Consider the following 21,403-nt stretch of genomic DNA (forward strand, 5'->3'; position numbering starts at 1 on the left):
CCATGTGCCAGGCACTGGGGATAAAATGTCAGAAAGCAAATCAGTGACCTGTAGTTGCCATAGCGAGGGGAGATAGGAGCTGAAATGAGATAGGAATGTAGTTTGACTAGAAAATCATAAATCTTGGAGACAGTTCTTGGTATGAGTAGGATTCAGCGGCATAATATTCCCCAAAAGTTTTTATCCCTTTATTTACACTTTAAATCAGCCTTCTTCCACATTCCCTTGCCCCACAGAGGACTAACAACCAACCTAGAAGCAATGCTATGAGCTGCTTGGCAAAAGTCAGGGGAGCAATGTTAACTTTTTAAAGCGAACTAAAATTTACAAAAAGTTTACAAGTATTGTACAAAGAAATTTATTCCTGAATCTCTTGAGAATAAGTCACTGCCATGATGCATCATCACACTCAAATACATTCACGTGATTTTCCTACAAGCAAGGACATTCGCTACACAACCACAACACAACAATCAAAATCAGCAAGTTAACACTGATACACTGCCACCAGCTCATCCTCAGACCCCATTTGAGTTGCACCGGTTGTTCCAATAATGCCCTTTAATAGGATCTGCTTCAGAATCCTGGGTTGCATTTAGTTGCCATATCTCTTTAGTCTTCTTCCATCTGCAACAGTTCCTGACTTGTGAACTGGGCACTTTGAAGATTATAGGTCAGTTATTTTGTAGTATTACTCTCAATTTTGGTTACTCTGATATTTTCTCGTGATTATCAAATGGCAAAAAATCTCTGTTTGCAACATTATGATTAACATTCACTTTGATCACTTTGAGCAAGGTGGTAATCTGCCAGATTTCTCCATTGCAACCTTATTCTTTATCTCCAATAGTTAAAAAAGTAGTTTGTGGAGAAACACTTTTAAACTACATGAATAACCCATCCCTCACCAATTATTTTTATTTATTCACTTATTAATTTATATCTCATGGTTTCTGATTTTAATTAGTGAGTTATAACCCATATTCTCATGACTTAGCTTGATGTTCAGATTGCCTCGGATCTGGTCAGTGCAAGTTCCTTCAAGCTGACTCTGTGTCCAGTTGATATTGCCCACATCATTCTATGGGCACTTTTTAACTTTCTGATGCAACAAGATGTTCCATATTCATATTGTGCTTTCCCTGCCCCATCCTGGAATCAAACATTTCCCTAAGAAGCTTTGGATTCCTTTAGGTTGAAGGTAATAGTATTGCCATGTAGATATAATTAGTTTAAACAATCTTGAGATGGGGGAGTTAGCATGGATTCTCCAGGCGGGTCAGTGTAATCCCAAAGGCCCTTATGAGAGAAAGGCAGGAGGGCAGAATCGGAGCATGAGATATGACAATGGAAGCAGAGGCCAGGGTGACACAGGACCACACGCCAAGGAATGCTGGCAGCTTCTAGAAGCTGCAAAAAGCAAGAAAATAGATTTTCCTCTATAGCTTGCAGAAGGAACGTAGCCCTGCAACATCTTGATTGCAGCCCAGTGAAACTGATTTTAGACTTCTGGCCTCCAGAACTGTGAGGAAATTCCTTTCTGTTGTAAGCCACCAAGTTTTTGGTCATTTGTTAGCAGCCCTAGGAAACTAATCCAACATCTATCACTACATAGAAGCCTTCCTTACCAACTCAGGCACTGATGCCCCATATCAGGTCACCACCCTCTGCACTCTGTGGGCTCCAGCATCCTGTAGTGACACCCCCTGGTGGAAGACCATCTCCTCCTGCTCAGATTCAGAGACCTCATGCCAGGCCACACTTTGTACAGATGCTCTCCTCACCCCACGGAGGTTCCAGCTTCCCATGCCCCACACAAAGCTGCCTTTCTGTGCATAAGTAATGCATTTCACAGCATTGCTTCGTAGCTTTCTTTGCCTCACTTCCCTTTTTCTTTACCGTCACCTACCTGGGCTTATACTGCCCAACCAAAGTGTCAAAACAGGAATCCCTGAGTTAATCTGTTTTTAAAAATGTATTAAAATATATCTCATTTCATTTTCAAAGTTGAGCTATCTGCTGTTAAAGTATGTATACATTTTTGGGGACACCTCTGTTGAGACAGAAGATTACTAATTTCCTTTATAAGTCTTCTGATATTACTGATTTTAAAAATTAACTCTGTATATTACTTTCATAAAATAAAAAAATAATTTTAAATTATATGATGACTACCATTATATGCATTTAAAATAGCTCACATAGCTTTCATAAGTTTTCCCCATAGTTTAGAGGAACAAGGTAACAATTATTTTAGTAGTATTCTAATAATGTTGACTTAAATCTCTGCATTTATACACATCTTATAGATTTTTGTAAAAAAAACCCACACACAACCCTTTTATGAAAAATGAAGGAAGATGTCATCGTAAGATCAATACCTCCTTGTATTCTGCTTAAAGTGCTATGTTCTTGAAATGGCAGCAAGTGCTTTATGGCAGAACAGCAATAAGTCAATCTATAGACTCATCTTAATGAATTATAGAGGAAAGAGCAGCAGCTAAAAAAAGAAACCATTTTATTTTTACATTGACTGTCTTTTGAAAAATGGAACTGAGGGTGGAATTAATGATTTAATTAAACCACTTAATGTTTTATTAAAGTCAATATGGTCTAGTGTTCCCGTGCAACCATCAGCTTATCAATAAAAGCTCATATTTATTTTTGCCAAAGAAGTCATATTTAGTGTAAGATGTGCCTGCATTATAGAGCCTCTAATTGTCTTCAGGGACTTTCCATTGGAGGATCACAAAATTCTACTGAAAAAAAATCGGGTCAGGCTCTGAAGGCATGATTTATTCAGCTTGGTTACTACTCGCCACGAGGAGCTCTATTTCTGCTCCGTTCAGCAGAATATCTGCTGGACTTTTACAGCAAAGGAGGGACTCAAGGTCACCAGTGCAAAACCCACTTGAGGCTAATGTAGCCAGCAGCAAACACTGAAGCATGGAAGAGAATTTTCTCATCAGAACCTGTTCGTTCCTCCCCCTTCTTTGGAATGTGTCTTTTCTCATCCCTAACTCCCCATTTCTCTAGCCAATGTAAATTACTGAAAGTAAATGGCCAGTTAAGGGAAGAGGAAGATAGATTAGGAGGGGCCTCCAAGATAATATACAAAGGTGAGCCTATTTTCATTTGAAGCATTGAGGTTCCATGGGAGCAGTCCTGGCAGAGAGAAGAGTGTGCAAATGCAAATCCAACAAAAGAAAAAGTGTTCCAACGTGTATACCTTGCCTGCCACCCTGCCTTTCCCTTGATGCGGCTTCACTTATATACCTGCATTTATAAGACCTAGGACAGTTAGACCAATGACCAGCTACCGACACCATGTTTTTATGCCCAGTCCTATTACTAATTTTGCTTTAGTCTATATATTGCTAGAGGGAAACTTTCCAGACAAAAGCTGCCTTTTAACCAGAACGAAGTATCTGTTCCTGTAATGCTGACGTTGATGTTCACAGATCAAAGCCTCAGTGGGTGGGTCACGTTCCCACACTCTCTTCTCTAGCCCCTCATTTAACAGAAAACACAGACACACAGAGGAGTGTGTTCATCAGGTTTATGATACACATGCTTCAGGCTGAACCAATGTTACAGACTTGTTTTCTCCACACTTTGGCCCAAAGTATTTTTATAAGATTTATTTGACACAAATTAATTTGTTTTAAATTCACATTTTTTGTTTTTTAAAATATTAACCAACTGGCTTGATTGACTTTTCACATAATTGACTTGCTTTGTGAAACAAATATTCAAATAAGGCCATATGTAAGGTTATTTACTGAACACTAAGGTATATATATATATTTATATATATATATATATATATACACACACACATATATATATATATATTAAAGATTATTTACTGAACACTAAGATATATATATATATATACCTTAGTGTTCAGTAAATAATCTTTCCCCCTAAAACACAGAAAAAAACATCGCCTATATTCCTACAATCCATCCTCAGAATTAATAGCTTTTAATATTGAATTAATTGCTCTAATACCTTTTTCTGTATGGATAATATTAAATAAAACTACACAAGCAATTTATGCTTGCATTATCTTAAGAAGGGAGGTGGAAGGGAGAGGAAGGGAAGGAATAAAGTTCTCCTTGACAACCACTAACCTCATTTCTCATCTCCCCTCTTTATTCTCTGCCCCACAGGCAACTCCCCCACACCAGGCAACACGTAGCATAATATACATAATTTTTTCAAAATTTTCATACTTATATATGTATCCAGAAATAACATATTGTACATATCCTTCTGCCACTTGCTTTTTTACTCAGCATTAAGTTTTCGAGCTCTAGTCCTGATGATTTATATAGATCTAGGGCACTGTCATTCACATCTTTGTCAAAAGTTCCCTTACTACTTGCTAAGAAAGTAGCACCATTTGCTAAGTACCAGGGACAAGCTCACTCCTTCCACCCACGTGAAGTGCTGAAAAATGGAAGTTACTTTGGCAAATTCATAGAAGGACAACTTTACAGTAAAGTCCTGATTTAAAAGCAAAATGAAAAGCTTTTCTTTGGAAAGCTTAAATAATTTTACACTTGAAAAAAGCATTTCTCCAGCTGACTAAATTCAGGCACTACAAAAGTTCAATCCAAGAATACTCCTCGGCTTGAATCCATTGCCTTTTCTTGTGGTTGGAAATCAGATACTCTTCCTCCCCAAAAGCTCTTGCCAATGTGTACTTTCTTCTAAAAGAGTTAAATAAATGTCAACAGGCAAGCCAGCTTCCTTAATACTTCCTTCACTCGGTAACCTATTTTGGTTGAAGTTTTGCATATAGCGATGCATTCAGCCTCCTTGACACATTTCCAGAAAATATGCAAATAAGGCTCATATTCTTCTAAAGTCTTTCGAGCCCCTAATGTTCAATATGTAATATTCCTTCTCCCCACTGCCTGAAGCCTCACTATCTCTTTATTTTGATGCCCTCAGAAAAAAAGAAAATGTTTTTAAGACGTTCTTCTCTTTCATCCCTTACCCTGTCCTACCAGCGAATGTTTTAGGAACTGTTTTCAGATAGGATCTACCTAGCTTTCCACTTACTTTGCATTTTTAAGCTCTCCACCTGGACTCCCCTGCTCCTTCACCTTTAGAATTTTGAAACAAGCTCCCAGGAAAGCACACATCTGCACAGAGACTCCGGCATTGTGCATACATGTACCAGGAGGGTGGTGTCCCTGAATTCACCCAGCCTTTACCAAGCCATGCATCCTCCCTCCACCCACCCCATGCTCTTTCTGGAACCTCTCACCTGCCTGCACCAGCTATGCCCCTGCTTTCTTTCCTCCCACTTTCCCAAACTCTTGCAGTCTCAGTCACAAAACAAACTATTTCTGCCCAAAAATGCAGGCAAGGTTGCTTGGTGGTCTCATTTCAGGAACCGTAAAACCTACCCCATACACTCTGCTGAAAAGTAATGCTGCTTTCAGCTATTGGTGGGATAAAAGTTGGTGTTTGCAGACGAGAAAAAGAAGCACGGTGAATGAAAAGAGAACAAATCCACTACATATTGAATGGTACACCATATCTGTACAGTTAGACACTCTGGTTGATCCATTTCCCCCCAAATGTTTCCAGCCCCTTTTCTATCCATTCTCTACATCATATTGCTTCTCTCTATCCCTTCTACAAGAAGAACTTAAGTGTCCTGAAGGTTAAGGCCCACAGGTGTTAAAAAAGAAGAATGGCTGGTCATGCAAGCTGCCAAGAACCAGCTCACTCCAGATACTCTGAGGCATTCAGTACTGAAAACAAAGAAACATGACCTTTGTGTTTGGGGATATCACTTGCACTATGTATTTTTTTTCCAGGTCTGCCAGGAATTTTTGGTGAAAGCAAGTGACAACTGAGGTAATACCTAGACAGACTCATCTTAAGCCCTTCAATGACTCATCTTTGATTCTACCATCTGTACATTAAGAGGAAAAATATAGCATTTCTTAATTACCTGTATGTATGTTATTCTCCTAAACATTTGATATTTAAGGTGATTTCCCTTCAACATACTTCAAAAGGAAATTCCCCAGTCACCAACTGACTCATACTGAGAGAATACAAACTTATTTTAATATCAACCTCAGTAAAAACCACTGTGGGAGATGTTTGTGTTGCCCAGAATTATAAACAATATTCTTGAGTCAAAGGTACATAATTTAGGATTGAGAGATTTATTTTGGATATTCTGTACTTATACTACTCTCTATCTAATAGTTAGATAATTATTTTATAAATAGATATAATATCTGATAAGTAGGTAATTGGTATCTTATTGTTCACCCCTCCGAGCTTCTAGAATGACGTTTTTAGTATTAAAAATGAAAACCAATATATGTCTGTAGTGTCCTAGTCCATGTAATCCTGTCTCTGTGTCAGAGAAATTGTGGTAAATCTTTGATGGTCTGGATTACGCAGCCTCACACTAGGGTGAGACTACTGAGTCCAAATGTTCAATACCAAACTCACCACCTTTCAAACAGCATCTCATGTAACCCACCATACATCTGTCAACAAATCTGGTCAGATATTCCTAAATACCCTAATTGAAGTCTACATCTTTCTGATTCTTACTGTCATTGCCCTCATGGTTTCTTATTAGAACATCATCCTTTCTCACTGTCTCCCTAGACTTACTCATTCTCTACCTGACTGCTGAAAAATCTTCCTAAAATGCCACTTGCATCCTGTCAGGACCTTCTCCTGAAACCTCTGTTTCCCAGCAGTGATAGGCAGCATAATGTTTCCCAAAGTTGTCCACATCAGATACCTGTGACATGTCATGTTATCTATAATAATAAAAGCGTAATGTGCTAATTAGACCAGACGTCCTTCCAGACATCTTTCCGGATGACCTTCCGGACGAAGCCAGGGCTGCGAGAGAAGCCTGGGTCCCGGGTGCCAGAGGGAAGCCGGTGCTGGCAGCCGGGGAAAGGAAGGCCTACTCTTGCACAAATTTCATGCATCGGGCCTCTAGTATGACATAAGAGCCTTGGCACATATAATTAAGGCTACAGATGTTAGAATGGGGAGGTTATCCTGGGTTACCCAAGTAGGCCCAGTCTAATCACATGAGCTCTGAAAAACAGAGAGGAAAGACCCTAGCTACTAGTACTGTTACTGGTTCAAAGATGAAGGTCAAAATGACAAGGAATGTGGTGGCCTGAAGGAGCTAAGAGATGGTATCAGCCCACACTCAGCAAGAAAACAGACTTCAGCCCTATGGCCACAAGAAATTGAATTCTGCTAACAACCTAAAGGAGCTAGGGAACAGATTCTCCCCCAAGGCCTCCAGCGAAGAGCTCAGCCCAGCCAACCCCTTGATTTCAGCCTTGATTTCAAAGCCAAGAAAGCAGACTTCTGACCTACAGGACCATGAGATTATACATTTGTGCTACTGTAAGCCACTGAGTGTGTGGTCATTTGTTAGGACAGCAGTAGACGAATCAATCCAAACTCTCCCCATACTTTCCAAGACACATCCCAGTCTAGGCCTGCTCAACTAATCTTTTTTTTTTTTTTAAGGAAGAGCAAAGTTTCATTTATTTAGTAAATTTTACCTGTAATCACTGTTACACATTTAGGAAGATAAAGATACTAAATAACCAAAATGGTCTGCTTAAATCAGAGCTTCTAACTTCCACAGTTAGGCCTTTGACAGTTTTCTTTTTTTTCAATTTTTTTTTATTTTTTATTATGGTATCACATAATTGTCCTCATCCCCCCATTCCCACCCTAAACCCCTCCCCATGTATGCCCCCACCTCCCTGTTGTCCGTGACCCCTGGTTAGGCTTATATGCATGCATACAAGTCCTTTTGGTTGATCTCTCCCCGTTTCCCCCACCCTCCCCTACTAATCTTAATTAATTTCCCTCTGCTCACACACACCAGCTCTTGGTTTCTGCCAGACCAGGCTCAGCTTTGACACAGAGCTTACATTCTTTGCACAAGGAAAAATAAAATGGTGAGAAATAGCTAAATATTATAAATTCAGGGAGTTTGTGGTAGATGGAAAGCTGTGCTCTCCAGAACCCCTTCAAGAAAGAAGGTGCTGTCCAGCTGTGGGGAAGTGTGGTCAGCAGGCAGCTCCAGCTGCCAGCACTTTCAGGACCCACTTGAGAGACAGAGAGCCACCCTTCATATGGCCATACCCTTTCCAAGGAAGTTTGCATCTGATGGCTGAGCAAGGGAGCAGGGATAGAGAGGCCCAGCCATGTTGGCTCAACACAGGCCACTCTGACAAGCAGATTTTACCCCAGAGCTTCCCACAAGGCTGGTGGAGGCTTTATCAGGCCCACATCACAGTTTTACTTCTTCCTGTGTCCAATCCTGCTCCCTGCTTCTTTCACAGATTAATTGCTGATAAACGACTTGGAACCCAAAATCTACCTCAGTATCTGCTTTTGTTGAATTCACCCTGTGACTAATAAGCAAATAAGGCAAGTTAAAGAGAGAGTGTTTGGGATAGCAACTCAGAGGAATGAATAGCCTGTAAAAATTGTCATGCTACAAAGACTCAGAAAAGTCAAATGAAAACATTTTAAAAATTATGGCTAAGGTCATATGAAAGTAAGAGATCTCCCAAAATGCAAGAAATAAAGGTGAAACTAAAAATCAAAATAGTAAGAGTGCAAGCTGACATGGTATGAGTATGGAAATAGCTGGACCTGGAAATAGGACTTGATGGCTAGGAGATTTGATTGTCATTCACACACAGGAACAGAAGAAAAGAACTTAGGCCTATGTGAAGCAGAAATTAAAGCTGAGAACTTGCATAAACCTGGCACCCTAAGAGATTTACATCCTCAGTAGAAAAAACACTCAATTCATCTTCCAATGAAATTATAGGGAAGCTTGTTTTATGAGTAAGAAAAAGAAATATCCCATGAGAAGCCAAATACCCAAGATTGCCCCAAAGATGCATTTGGAGTTCCACTTGAACTGTAAGAATTTCCTATCCTTAGTAATATAAGAATTTCCAGGTTGAGAATTAAAGTAAGTATGGCATGAGCCAAAATATCTCTGGAGAATCAAGCATCAGCAAATCGTCTGCCCTTGATTCCCTCAGAAAAAAACAATACCAGCAGAAGATGCGACACAAGTTAGGGATGGATCCAGGATAAGTGAGAAGCAGACAGGATGGATTATAAAATAAGCATAATTAAACTAATACAAGAGATTTAAAAGGTATAGAAGCTACAAGAAAAGATGCTGAAAAAAGGGAAACCTGACAGATTTGAAAACAAAAACTAAAATAACCCCTAAAATAAAAATCTTAATCATTGACTGTGAAACTCATTCATGGTTAGGTTAAACAGCTAATCAAACAGAACTGAAGAGAGAATTAGCAATGTAGAAAATGGATCTGAGAACATTTGCCCAAAATTCTCATAGAGGTGTGCCATGCAGATCTCCCTATAAGATATTCTGTTGAAGAGAGCTTAATTAACCAATACCCCCAGCTACTGAACTTCTGGATTCACACTGCATTCACTCTGAGGACTACCTAGTTGCAGGGGTACTAGAGTCAGCTCATTGCCACTCAACATACAATCTTCTAATGGTAACTTTTGCTCAGGAACTCCTCATCAAAACATTCCCAGAACTACCCTGCAGTCTAAGCTCTTTCTTATCAAATCCTTCTATTCTTCTCGCCCTTCAGAGTTGTCAGTCTCGCATGAGGGTCTGAAGGCTCTGCCTATCTATTCCTGTTCCGTCCCTCTTTATCTTTTACTTCCTACAATTGATCTCTTTCTTGCATATCTAATCCTACCTTGGCTTCTGCTTCTCAGAGAAGCCAAGCTTATACAAAAACTAGAGGCCCGGTGCACAGCATGGTCCCTAGGCCTGGCCTATGATCAGGGCCATCTTCCCAGCTGCTGGCAGCTGGCCCCACCCCCCACTGCCACCCATCCCTGGTTCCCCATTCACCATCAGGTGATCAGAGCCTGCCAGCGGGGGGTAGGAACCAAAAGGTTGGCCGTTCCTGTCCGCTCATTGACCCTGCCCCCGCAGTGGGTCACCCTCTGCGTGTGGGGTGATCGGCAGGACGGGGGTCTTGGCCTGGTACCGCCCACATCCCTGCCACCCACGCTCGGTTCCCCATTCGCCACCAGGTGATGGGAGCCTGCCGGCCAGGGAAAGGGACCAAGAGGTGGTCAGTGCGCCTCATAGTGACTGGTTGAGCGGTTGTTCTGGTTGTTCCACCATTAGGGTCAATTTGCATATTACCCTTTTATTATATAGGATAGAACTAAAATGACTAAGAAACATTAGCATTGAATATAGGATGAAGGAATCAACATTAGTATATTTAATAATGCTTTTATTGTATAACTAGTGGCCCAGTGCATGAAATTCGTGCACGGGAAGTGGGTGTTCCTCAGCCTGGCCTGCACCCTCTCCAATCTGGGACCCCTCAGGGCATGTCCAACTGCCAGTTTAGGCCCAATAAACTGGCAGTCTGACATCCCTCTCGCAATCCAGGACTGCTGGCTCCTAACTGCTCACCTGCCTGCCTGCTTGATTGCCCCAAACCACTATGCCTGCTGGCCTGCTCACCCCCAACTACCACTCCACTGGCCTTCTTGCCCCCAACTGCCCCCCCACTGGCCTGATTGCCCTCAACTGCCCTCCCTCACTGGCCTGATCACCCCTAAATGGCCCTCCCCCTGCCAGCCTGCTCACCCTCAACTGTCCCCCCCACTGGCCTTCTCACCCCCAACTGCCCCCACCACACTGGCCTGATAACCCCCAACTGCCCTCCCCTCCTGGCCTGATCACCCCTAACCGCCTCTGTCTCGGCCCTGCCACCATGGCTTTGTATGGAAGGTCTCTCAGTCTAATTAGCATATTACCCTTTTATTAGTATAGAAAGCAAGGAGTTTGCCAGAGAGTTTATTAGATTTATATTTTGCTAAGAATGAGTATTTAAACTGTAGGGACAAACTCTTAAAGATTATAAATAGGGTTCATTATTATAAACCCAAAACGAAGGAGAAAAGAAAACTATATTAACCTATTAGCTGTATGAAAGAAGAAAAAGCAAAGTAAGAAAAAAGTGAGATAACTAAAAAGAATAATTTAAGATGGCAGAACAATACAAGCAAAGTAATTACAATAAAATACTGAAACTATTCAGTTTATTAAAAATCAAGCTATATGCAATAACAAGAGAAACACCTAATCTTAAGGTTCCCCAAAATAGAAACTAAAGTTATGTAGAAAGATGTTGTAACAAAAGACTTCCTAAAAGAGGGGTTGCTTTCTTAATATTAGGAAAAAAACCAAGGTTTAAAAAAAATTTTTAAGCATTACAGGAAAAAGGAGGAACATTTCATAATGATAAAAGAAATTTACTAGAAATGTCATAATCCTGAACCTGTAAGCCCCTCACAACATAGTTTGAAATACATAAACAAAAATAGGAGGAAAAAATTTCCAAGGGAAATGGAAAATTACACACTCATAAGAATTTGATATACTTCTCTCAGGAACTTAGAAATCAAGTGAGTAAAAATGATTGAGGACATAGAAGATTTGAATATCACAATTAACAAGAGTAATATAATAAGTATATATACAATCCAGCACAAACTATTAAAGAATATATACTATTTTTAACTACACATGGAACATTTACAATAATTGATCAAATTTTGTTGAGCAAAACTCAACAAACACCAAAGCATTGGCATAATACAGATCTCATTCTCTGACCATAATGCTATAGTAAAACTAAATATCAGCAACAAAATAACCCCAAATCCCATACATTTGAATAGCTTAAAACACAAGGATTAAATAATCTGTGATTAAAAAAATAAACCAAAAGAGACATTTTAAAAATATTTAGAATTAAACAGCAATTTTTAAAACACATTATTTATCAGAACTAGTGGGATACAGCTGAAGTTATATGGAATTCACAACCTTAAATTCATGTATTAATGGAAAAACGAAAAATAATGAGTCAAGTATCCAATCAAAGAGTCAGTATAATACTTAAAAAGTAAACTCCAAAAATGTCAAAGTAAAACAATAAAGAAAAAGAGAATGAGTGGGTAGGATAGAAGTGATTATTTATTTCAGACAAAAAGGTAAAAAATGGACAGGTCTTTTAGACAGAAATATGCCAAAAGAAAAACTTTCAGATATTAATAAAATACTTTTAAAATAACAATATGCATATTTTGCTTTCTGCTCTACCATGGAAGGTGACAGAAAATTGGCTTACCAGTCTGCAGTTCACAGCAGGTGTATATATAGAGTGGAAAAATCATGCATCTCTTGGCTCATGAATCCTCCCTCGGGGATGAAGTCATAAATGCAGCAAGTGCGATGAGAATAGACCCCTGGAGGAAAGGATGATGACAGACTGTGTGAAGGGCGTTCATACCCCTGAAATTAGAGAACCTCTCAATCCTGCCACCCCGTTATCCCAGTGAGAGTCAGCAGCAGCAACTTGTGTCCCAACCCGCACAACACTCCACCCCTGGCTTCTTAACAACAAGCGGGACTGCCCTTCCTGCTGGCAACATCACAGGACTTTGGTGCCACGCAGAGGCTTGTGCTTCTAATCCTAAAGCACCTTTTGCTCTTGTATCCTGTTGATCACCCCATCGAGTCAGCCGATTACTCACATTCTCCCAACAGATGATTCTCCCATCATAGTCACATCATTGTCACCAATGCAGCTCATCCATCATCACCCAGACATTCATCCCTCTCCCCACCCACACCCCCCACTATTCGGTAGCTCCATTAATTAGGTCCAACTGTCCACACCTCCCAGCCTTTAGAAAATCCAACATGGAACTCCCCATCACATCTGTTTGACTTCTCTGCCTAGGACTTATCATCTGGTCATTTTCTTGCTAATTTATTTGATTGTTTCTTTCATGTCTTCCCCCATGAGAACATAATCTCCATGGACCTTCTGTGTCTTTCTTGTTCACCACCATATGCCAGCTCACAGGAGTGCTTAGCAACTTGTGGAAACATAATACATTTTTGGACATACGATCTACAGTAATATAAGTAATGTATGAATTTCTCCATGTATATCAGGGAATCTTCTCTCCATATGCAGGCAAGAGGGAAGATCATTAGCACTAATGTTCACTCTTTAGTATAATCCTGCCATTTCAGAATTTGTAAGCGACGGTAGAGATAATGTTGTGCAGCCCCCTCACGTCCATCTTTCTCTGCCACATGAGAATTATACTCCTGCTATTCTGGTCCCATGCCCAGATTAAAAGGATTATACTACATCGATTTTAGCTGGGCAAGATGCCAACCAAGGACCATTTGGGAAGAATTCCCCACAGTAGGCAGAAAGTGACACTTCCCATGCAAGCTTAAACTGCTCTCGGCAGCCGGCGATGCTAAGCAGGCTCCATGTGACACTGCACTGTGGAGAGTACACCTGGGCATTCTGGAACATGACATCAGCAGCCCAAACTGTTTCTGGCATAAACCCCAACTCTGGCAAACCTACTCACACAGAGGGAAACCTATTACAGACGGTTTGCAGCCCCTAATGAATCCCTGCCTCTTTGAAGGGTTTCTCTTTGTCATTTACTTACTTCTAAGTTGCCTACCAGTTCAACAATCAACATCTCAGGTGATTTTATTTACATTATTTTTGTTTTTGTCAGCAAAGATGTGTGTAGATTCAAAAAAAATAAAATGGCAATTGAGAAAAGATGGCCCTAGAATAGTAATGGTATTTTAATGAATAATTTCCTTGCCAAATACTCATACTGTAGCAGAAAACTAATTCTAGCACTTGATGAATCATTTGGTAGAAATTGCTAAAGACTAAATTTTAATAGGTAAAACCGTCAGAATTTCAGCCTACTCGGCTAGCTTTCACTGACCACCACAGGCCAGTCACAGTAAGGTCTAATTCGCTATCTTCCAGGCTTTTCGAATCACCTTAAATTTTGCTTCCTTTAGAAAGAAGAAGGTTCTTTACCCCTTTCAAGACTAATTTAAGTTGTTCTTATAGAATCTTCTATTGACTCTTGTTAATTTTTATTAACTCTTGTTTCCTCAATAAAATATAAGCTACTTAAAGATAAGGATTATGTTTTGCTTTCTCAGTGTGTCCATGGGGCTTAACGCATGGCCTGGGTTAGAATGGGTGCTAAACAAGTGCATTTGGTTGAATAGATAGATGAATGGATGGCTAGATGGACAAAAGGAGTGATGAATGAACCAGAGTGAACCAGTATAGCAGACTCCTTAGGTACCCCGTATCACAAGGCCCTCTGGTTTTAGGACCTCTACAGTAGACAGTACAAGAAAGCTCAGACTAAACCCTCTCATTGCATTGCACCTCAAACATAATCTGCATGTCTTCCTGCTCAGAGTCTTCTCTGATGCTGCAGGTGCCCATTCAGCCCAGCACAGACACAGCAGGAGAGCTTACACCCTCCAGGATCCTCAGGCAATGAGGTGCAGGAGCCACTGAATGGACATCCAGCCTCCTACCCTCAGTAGCATCTGGGCATGCCTCATCAAGTCTCAGCAGAATGGAGCCCCTGTTGCCTACAGCAGTGCCCTTGATACTACATCCTCATGCTGTCTTTCACTCTTCTCACTCGTTCAAGTCTGTCCTGGGCTCATCTGCTCAATAAACTGCCTGCACCCAAGCCCTTGTCTCAGGCCTTGCTTTCATGGAAACCCAAAGAAAAGTGTCATAAAATGAGAATCTCAACCTGAGAAAGAGAAAGATGTCCAAGGACCTAAATAATCTCAGACATGACAGCCTCAGAGAACATATGTACCATATCACATATAGTCCATCACTAACAAAATAATGAAAGAGCCCAGCCGGTGTGGCTCAATGTTTGAGCATCGACCTATGAACCAGGAGGTCATGGTTCTATTACTGGTTAGGGCACATGCCCAGGTTGCAGGCTCCATCCCCAGTGTGGGGTGTACAGGAGGCAGCCGATCAATAATTCTCTCGTATCACTGATGTTTCTATCTCTCTCTCCCTCTCCCTTCCTCTCTGAAATAAATAATAAAAATTTTAAAAATTAAAAAGATAATAATAATGAGAGAAAGCACCAAACACAGACCCTAGGTCATAGCAAATGCCTGACAAGTTGTTCCGTCCCTCTTTCCTGGCTAATTCCCATCCTTTCTGCATTGCTTCCTCTATAAACTCTGTGGGAACCCAAAGACATGAGCCTCTCAGCTACTCTCACCACCTTCTATGCAAATGTCTGAGAAGGTTTCTTACTCTAAAAATGAAGGCTCTTGGTGAGTAATTATATTTACACAGAGATCAAGAGAAGTGATCAAAAAAAGTTGTAACAGCTTATGTTTAGTGTAAAAAAAAATACAAATATATTCTAGTGTTTGTATTTAGCTCTTCCACTTTTACAGAGAGTAATAATTGATTAATTAATATTATTGGTTGACTAAATGAATAAATTAAATACCATATTACAAGTACTGGAGGATAGTCATTCTTACCTATACAAAGCTTAATTGCTGGATCCATCAAGTTAAATGTAGATGTAGTTCCCAGGTTAGTCATATGTAGTCAAGCCTTATAAATCTGAATCTGCAAAATTAGTGTAGACACTGCCACTTCTCCAAATTGCATTTTCATTTTAGGATTTTACCCAAAGATGTGAGATATCTTAGGGATAACCAGATGAAGAGATTTTGGGAACAGATTGACCTCATATCAAATCATATAAGTATTCAACCTGAGATAAGATCTAAACTTATTCCCTGATAAACATTGCTATCCATTTGATATGCCAATAGTGCCATTCATATAAATATGAAAAATACTATAATTTTTACTGCCTTTTGAACACAGAGTTAGAAAAGCCTTGCCTTGTTCAAGCAACCAAACTTAAAGTGAGCAAACATCACAGATCCTGTAAACATCTTGTGTCTTAGGAAAGAAATCACAGCACATTTGCAATTCTCAACTACTTTTTCAAACACCTTGTTTCTGCAAAGAGGGAAATCGTTCCAAGTCTAGGAATTAGTGGTGAGTGAAACTGGCAACATTTGAATTCTTCACATGTCTAATCTTAACACTGTATTTTAAGCAAATTAAACTTAAAACAGAAACCCTAAATATATTTTGGACAGAATTTATCTACAGTGGTGGCAAAATTGAATTGCAGCCCTACCACTGTCTCTAACAATACCCCAAAGCCCCCAACAAGCATATGGTTAAGTAATGATCTTTATTGGGCTTGCTATGCAAATGAGGCTTTAAGTGGAGGCCTGTTTTTTTTATCAGCATCAAAGTCATCTCTGATAAGCATGCAATCTGGGCTTGCTATGCAATCATAATGTCAAAAACAGTGGGCTTGCTATGCAAACATAATGTCAAAGCCAATTCTAGCTCTTCTTTCCAAGCGTATTGTCATCCTAAACCTGCTTTCATAGACACTCAGGGCCCACTATCATCTATTATTTAATTTTCTAAATTTTGTAAGTGAGTTAAAATTTATAGTAACCATAGTTAGCCAATGATATATTATGTGATTTTTAAAATACTTTATTTTCTATTATTATTACACTAGTGACCCAGTGCATGAAATTCATGCACATTAAAGGGGGATTAATTAGAGGAAATAATTTAATATTGCTATTTGCCCTTTCTCTATAATAGAAGCGTCAGAGATGAAAGAAAATTAGTAAACCTTCCTCCTGTCAGAGTCTGGGGCTCACCACGGGACCCAAAGTCAAGTCCCCGCCCACCCACATGCACCTCAAAAATCACGTGAGACCCAGACCCAGCTGTCCCCCCTCCCAACTGGGCTAGATCCAGACCTGGCCAGTCCCACCCTTGTCAAGCCCTGCCAGGCTTGGGGCATAGCCTCAGGTCCCCTGGCCTGGTGCCAGGGTGGGGGCGTGGCCTGAGGTCTCCCAGCCCAGCCCAGGCAGGGGACGTGCCTTGAGGTCCAACATCAAGCCCCACCAGGTGGGGGACACAGCCTGAGATCCCCTGTCAAGCTGCACCAGTCAGGGGGGTTCAGCCTCACGTCCCCCAGCCCAGCATCGGGAGGGGGGCGCAGCCTCAGGTCCCCTGTCAAGCCCCACCAGCAGGGGGGTGCAGCCTCAGGTTCCCCGTCAAGCCCCGTCAAGTTCCCCTGACCCAGCACTGGGAGTGCACCTTGAGGTCCCCCGTCAAGCCCCACTGGGTGTGGGGCACGGCCTGAGGTTCCCCGTCAAGCCCCGCCAGGCAGGGGGCTGCAGCCTGAGGTCCCCCGGCCTGGCGCTGGGGCAAGGGGAGCAGCCAGAGGTCCCCTAGCCCAGCACCAGGACGGGAAGCACACCTTGAGGTCCCCCAACAAGCCCCGCCGGGCGGGGGGCGTGGCCTCAGGTCCCCTGGCCTGGCACTGGGGCGGGGGGTGTGGCCTGAGGTCCCCTGTCAAGCCCTGCTGGGTGGGGGATGCAGCCTGAGGTCCCCTGTCAAGCCCCACGGGGGCAGAGGAGGGCTTAGCCTCAGGTCCTTGCTGATTGCTTGTTAAGGCTCCTTATGGGAAGTTGGCCTCAGCTGTGGGTGCAGCCATCTTTGTGATGGAGTGATGGTCAATTTGCATATTACTTTTTTATTATATAGGATTAGATTTTTCAAGAAACTCTTTGAATGTTTTCAGAACATTTGTTTTCATTAAAAATATGGAAATAATTCCCTTGTAAAAATTAACAATTTAATACCATCAGACTTGACATAGATTTCCAACCAATTTTGTCAAGTGGACATTCCTGTCAGTTAAATAAATGTTCTGATCAATTCCAGGATGCATATTTTTGGACCTTCAGCATTGGTTTCCCTACTTCAGCAAGGACATACAAGGAAACAAACTGAAGATTTTCCTCTGTGTTGGGTGCTCTGCCATCCCAACACCCAGGGGTGATTAAACTTTGCTCCTGTCTCTCCATTTATAAATGGGAGCCTGGCTTCTGAGTTGTTCACTAGCTTGCTCAAGGTCACAGTGACAAGGCAGAACACAGACAACAGAGGTTGAAAATCACTTGCTAGAACTTGCTGCTGATGATGCCAAAGAGAGTTAATTGGATCAAACTATATGTCTCCCTCTGTCTCATCTCATTGGAATTCGAAGAGAAGCTGCTACGATGCCGTGACTAGTGTGTACCACATCTTGTTAGAAGATGCTCTGGGAGTTTACTAGAAAACTTCCTTTGAAACCAGGAGCTAGAGATTATTAAAAGTAATGAGAAATATGATCATTGCCCACATGGGGAATAGCAAGATCAAGGAGCGAAAACAGACACACAGAGCTTGCATCACTACAAAACCGTTAGCAGAAATTGGTAGAGTGTCCGTCTAAGAGCAGGAACAGGCCGAAACCGGTTTGGCTCAGTGGATAGAGCGTCGGCCTGCGGACTCAAGAGTCCCAGGTTCGATTCCGGTCAAGGGCATGTACCTTGGTTGCGGGCACATCCCCAGTAGGGGGTGTGCAAGAGGCAGCTGATCGATGTTTCTAACTCTCTATCCCTCTCTCTTCCTCTCTGTAAAAAATCAATAAAATATATATTTTTTAAAAAATAAAAAATAAGAGCAGGAACAGAGAGGATTGGAGTGTGGAGAACAGTTAAGTGGGAGTTCTGAAGCTATGTCTTGCCAGATGGTAGTTTAGTTCAAGCCTGTCAGTGAGTTTCAAACCATCAGAGAAGAAGACGAGTAAAAAAAAAAAAAACATCTTTTCTGTAAATTCTTCAAAATGTACATTTAGCACAAATCATAATGCAGACTAAAATGAACTCTGGGTTTGAAAAATAAAAATAACCTTATTTTTTGTAAGCTGTTCCAAGAATCAAATGTCCACTAACCATCAGTCTCCTTTCTTCAAGGTCAAGAGGCACACGAAGGTGCTGTGAGCAGCACGTGTGAGCATGAGCAGCAAGTGCTCTCAGGTGACACACCTCCGTGCTTTCAGAGTCGGTGCCCACCGAGAGCGAAAGACCTGCACGGGGAAAGGGGGAAAGGGATGTGTGCGCCCTGTTTTGTGAGTCTCCCCACTTGAAAAATACCAATGATCTGGAAAAAAAACAGTCCAGTGGCCTGAGGACGGGATTAAATGAAACAACGATTTCTTCCTGGGGTTGGAGGGCCGGGGGAGGTGAGGAGCGGATAAGCCGCAAAAATCCGCACTCCTCAAGGCCAAAATATTAACAGCAAAAAGGAACAAAACACGGGCACACGCCCACGGAAAGGAAGAGCCCTGGGATCCTAGGGTTGCGGCAAACAGCTGCATCTCAGAGATGAATAGCCCTCAGCCTCTTCAGCCTGCAGGTCTCCTTTCACCCGGGAGCTTCATAGGAGCTCTGTGTTAATTATCCATCACAATGACACATGGGCGCGGGCGCGTGCGGGCACGCACACACACTGTAATGATCATGCCGCTATTGCGGACCGGCTCTGGAACTTACTCAGGTCACCTCGGCCCCTGTGGATACGACCTTTACTGTCTGGTACCTCACCCTCCTTCTCCCCGGAGATGATTACCGGGAAATGAGCTTCCTCCAAAGGGCACACTATTTGTCAAGGTTTTCCAAGGGAACAGATTACAAATGTCGTGTGCTACGCAGTGACTAAAAAAAAAAAATGTGTATGTGGTGACAACATCAAAATGTCCTGGCCATACATCCTGGGCAAGTGTGGCCCGGTGTGCTGGGAGGGCCTTCCTGTACGTGTGGCAATGCCTCGCGAGGCGGTCGGATCCAGAACGTGGCTCTTAGGTTGCAGGGGAAATGGATGTTGAAGGCTTTTCCTGTCGTCACAGCAGTTTGGGTGATTGCAAGATGGGCTGGGGAACAAAGACTCGGCAGAAATATCTCCGCACTTCCCCCAAGCCCAGCTGCCTGCCCTTGACATCTCGAAACTGGCACTTCAATGAGCTCTTAGCCTCTGAGAGCCGCGCATAAAATATAAGGCCAGAAGCATCTATTTATTAAGCTTGGTCACTAAATTAATCTTTGCCCGTGCCCAGCTATGAAGTGGAGTTAATGAGGATGAAGCAGAAGCTGAACTGGGACATATTTAGCCTTGGGCTGCGCCCCAAGGCCTCACTCCCTGGCAAAAGAATCAGGACATCTCCCGCCTGACATGGAAAGGGGGTGACAGGGACCTACTGGCAGAGAATCCAGGCAACTTTTCCTTCCTTCACCCCCACCCCCTCCATTACTGAACGCCTGGCAATATGTTTGCTCCAACACAATGTTGCCTCCCAGGTCTGCAGCCTTCTCAGAAGAGCTGGGCTTCTCCATGTGTCAATCGGTCCAATAGTTATTGATTTACTGTGCCCCTCCCATGTCTGAGCACTGTGCCGCGTGCTGACGATACGGCCGTGAACAAAGCAAACTGCCTTCTCTCAGAGACCTCACAGTGCAATGCGAGTAACGAACAAGGATGCGAACAAATGCACAGACGTTTTCAGGCTGCGATGAGGCCTTGTTGGAGGCTGCAGCACGGTTAAAGCAACCCTGCCTGGGTGGCCAGGGAAAGCCTCTCTCGGGAAGTGTTGCTTCAGCTCTGCCAAGCCCCAGTGTGGAGGCCCAAGCACACGCTCTAAAAAACGAGGGAGGAGAGATATCCAGAGAGTTAAACACAGCAATGCTTTGATAAGTGCTCTTGCATTTTATCTCCCCAATCAATTACAGAGAGGTAGTTATTATTAGGGGCTCAGCTGTGAAATGGATTCAAGTTGGTTGGTCACTGAAACCCCAAAGAGGCCACATGATATAATGCAAAGAGATGGGCACAAGTCCAAATTCCCAACATCCCCATGGCTGGGTAACTTTGAGCATGTAATTTAATTTCTACGTGCCTCGGTTTTCTCATTGAGAAGAGTGGGTTGCTACAAGGATTAAATTACAGAGCATGCAAGAATTACCTGGCATAGTTCTTGGCACACAGTAGGTGCTCCAGGAGTGTTCATCAGAGCCAACAGTTGTGTGCGGGCTAGGTGTGAAGGTAAGCCCATTGCAGACTTTTTAAAACTTAATTCCCCTAATGGACACTATTGCTATCACCGTTTTAAAGATGAGGAAGCAGAAGCCGAGAGGACCTAAATAAATTGCTCCATATGTAAAGCTGGTAAGTGCGAAAGCTGGTACTTGACCCTGGTTTGACACGAGAGCCAAGCAATTAGCTCACTTCCCTATTCCAGTATACCCATACGAGAAGTGTCTAACCCCAAGCCAAGTTCCACCTCTTCACATGGCATCAGAAGCCATCCACCTTAATATTCCACTGCCATCTCATCTTCCCCTGAGAGGATCAAAAGAAAAAAGGTTCCATTCCATTTTGACCATTTCTTTTCTGGTTTCTTCTCCACTGACATGGCACGAAACGCCAAGATCTTT

The 21,403-nt window shown here is 42.2% G+C and overlaps 1 long non-coding RNA gene across 1 annotated transcript in view; it reads right to left on the reverse strand.

Annotated features, from left to right (window-relative positions):
• Positions 1-21,005, reverse strand: part of LOC114232597 (uncharacterized) — a 58,757-nt gene extending 37,752 nt beyond the window's left edge. Inside the window, exons 1-2 of the long non-coding RNA XR_008555840.1 lie at positions 20,932-21,005; positions 12,261-12,378 (exon numbers count right to left, since the gene is read on the reverse strand). This is a non-coding gene — a long non-coding RNA (uncharacterized LOC114232597). The remainder of the gene's footprint in view (positions 1-12,260; positions 12,379-20,931) is intronic.
• Between the last annotated feature and the right edge of the window lie 398 nt (positions 21,006-21,403).

The sequence above is a fragment of the Eptesicus fuscus genome, chromosome 4, assembly GCF_027574615.1.
Source record: "Eptesicus fuscus isolate TK198812 chromosome 4, DD_ASM_mEF_20220401, whole genome shotgun sequence".
Classification (NCBI taxonomy): Eukaryota; Metazoa; Chordata; class Mammalia; order Chiroptera; family Vespertilionidae; genus Eptesicus; species Eptesicus fuscus.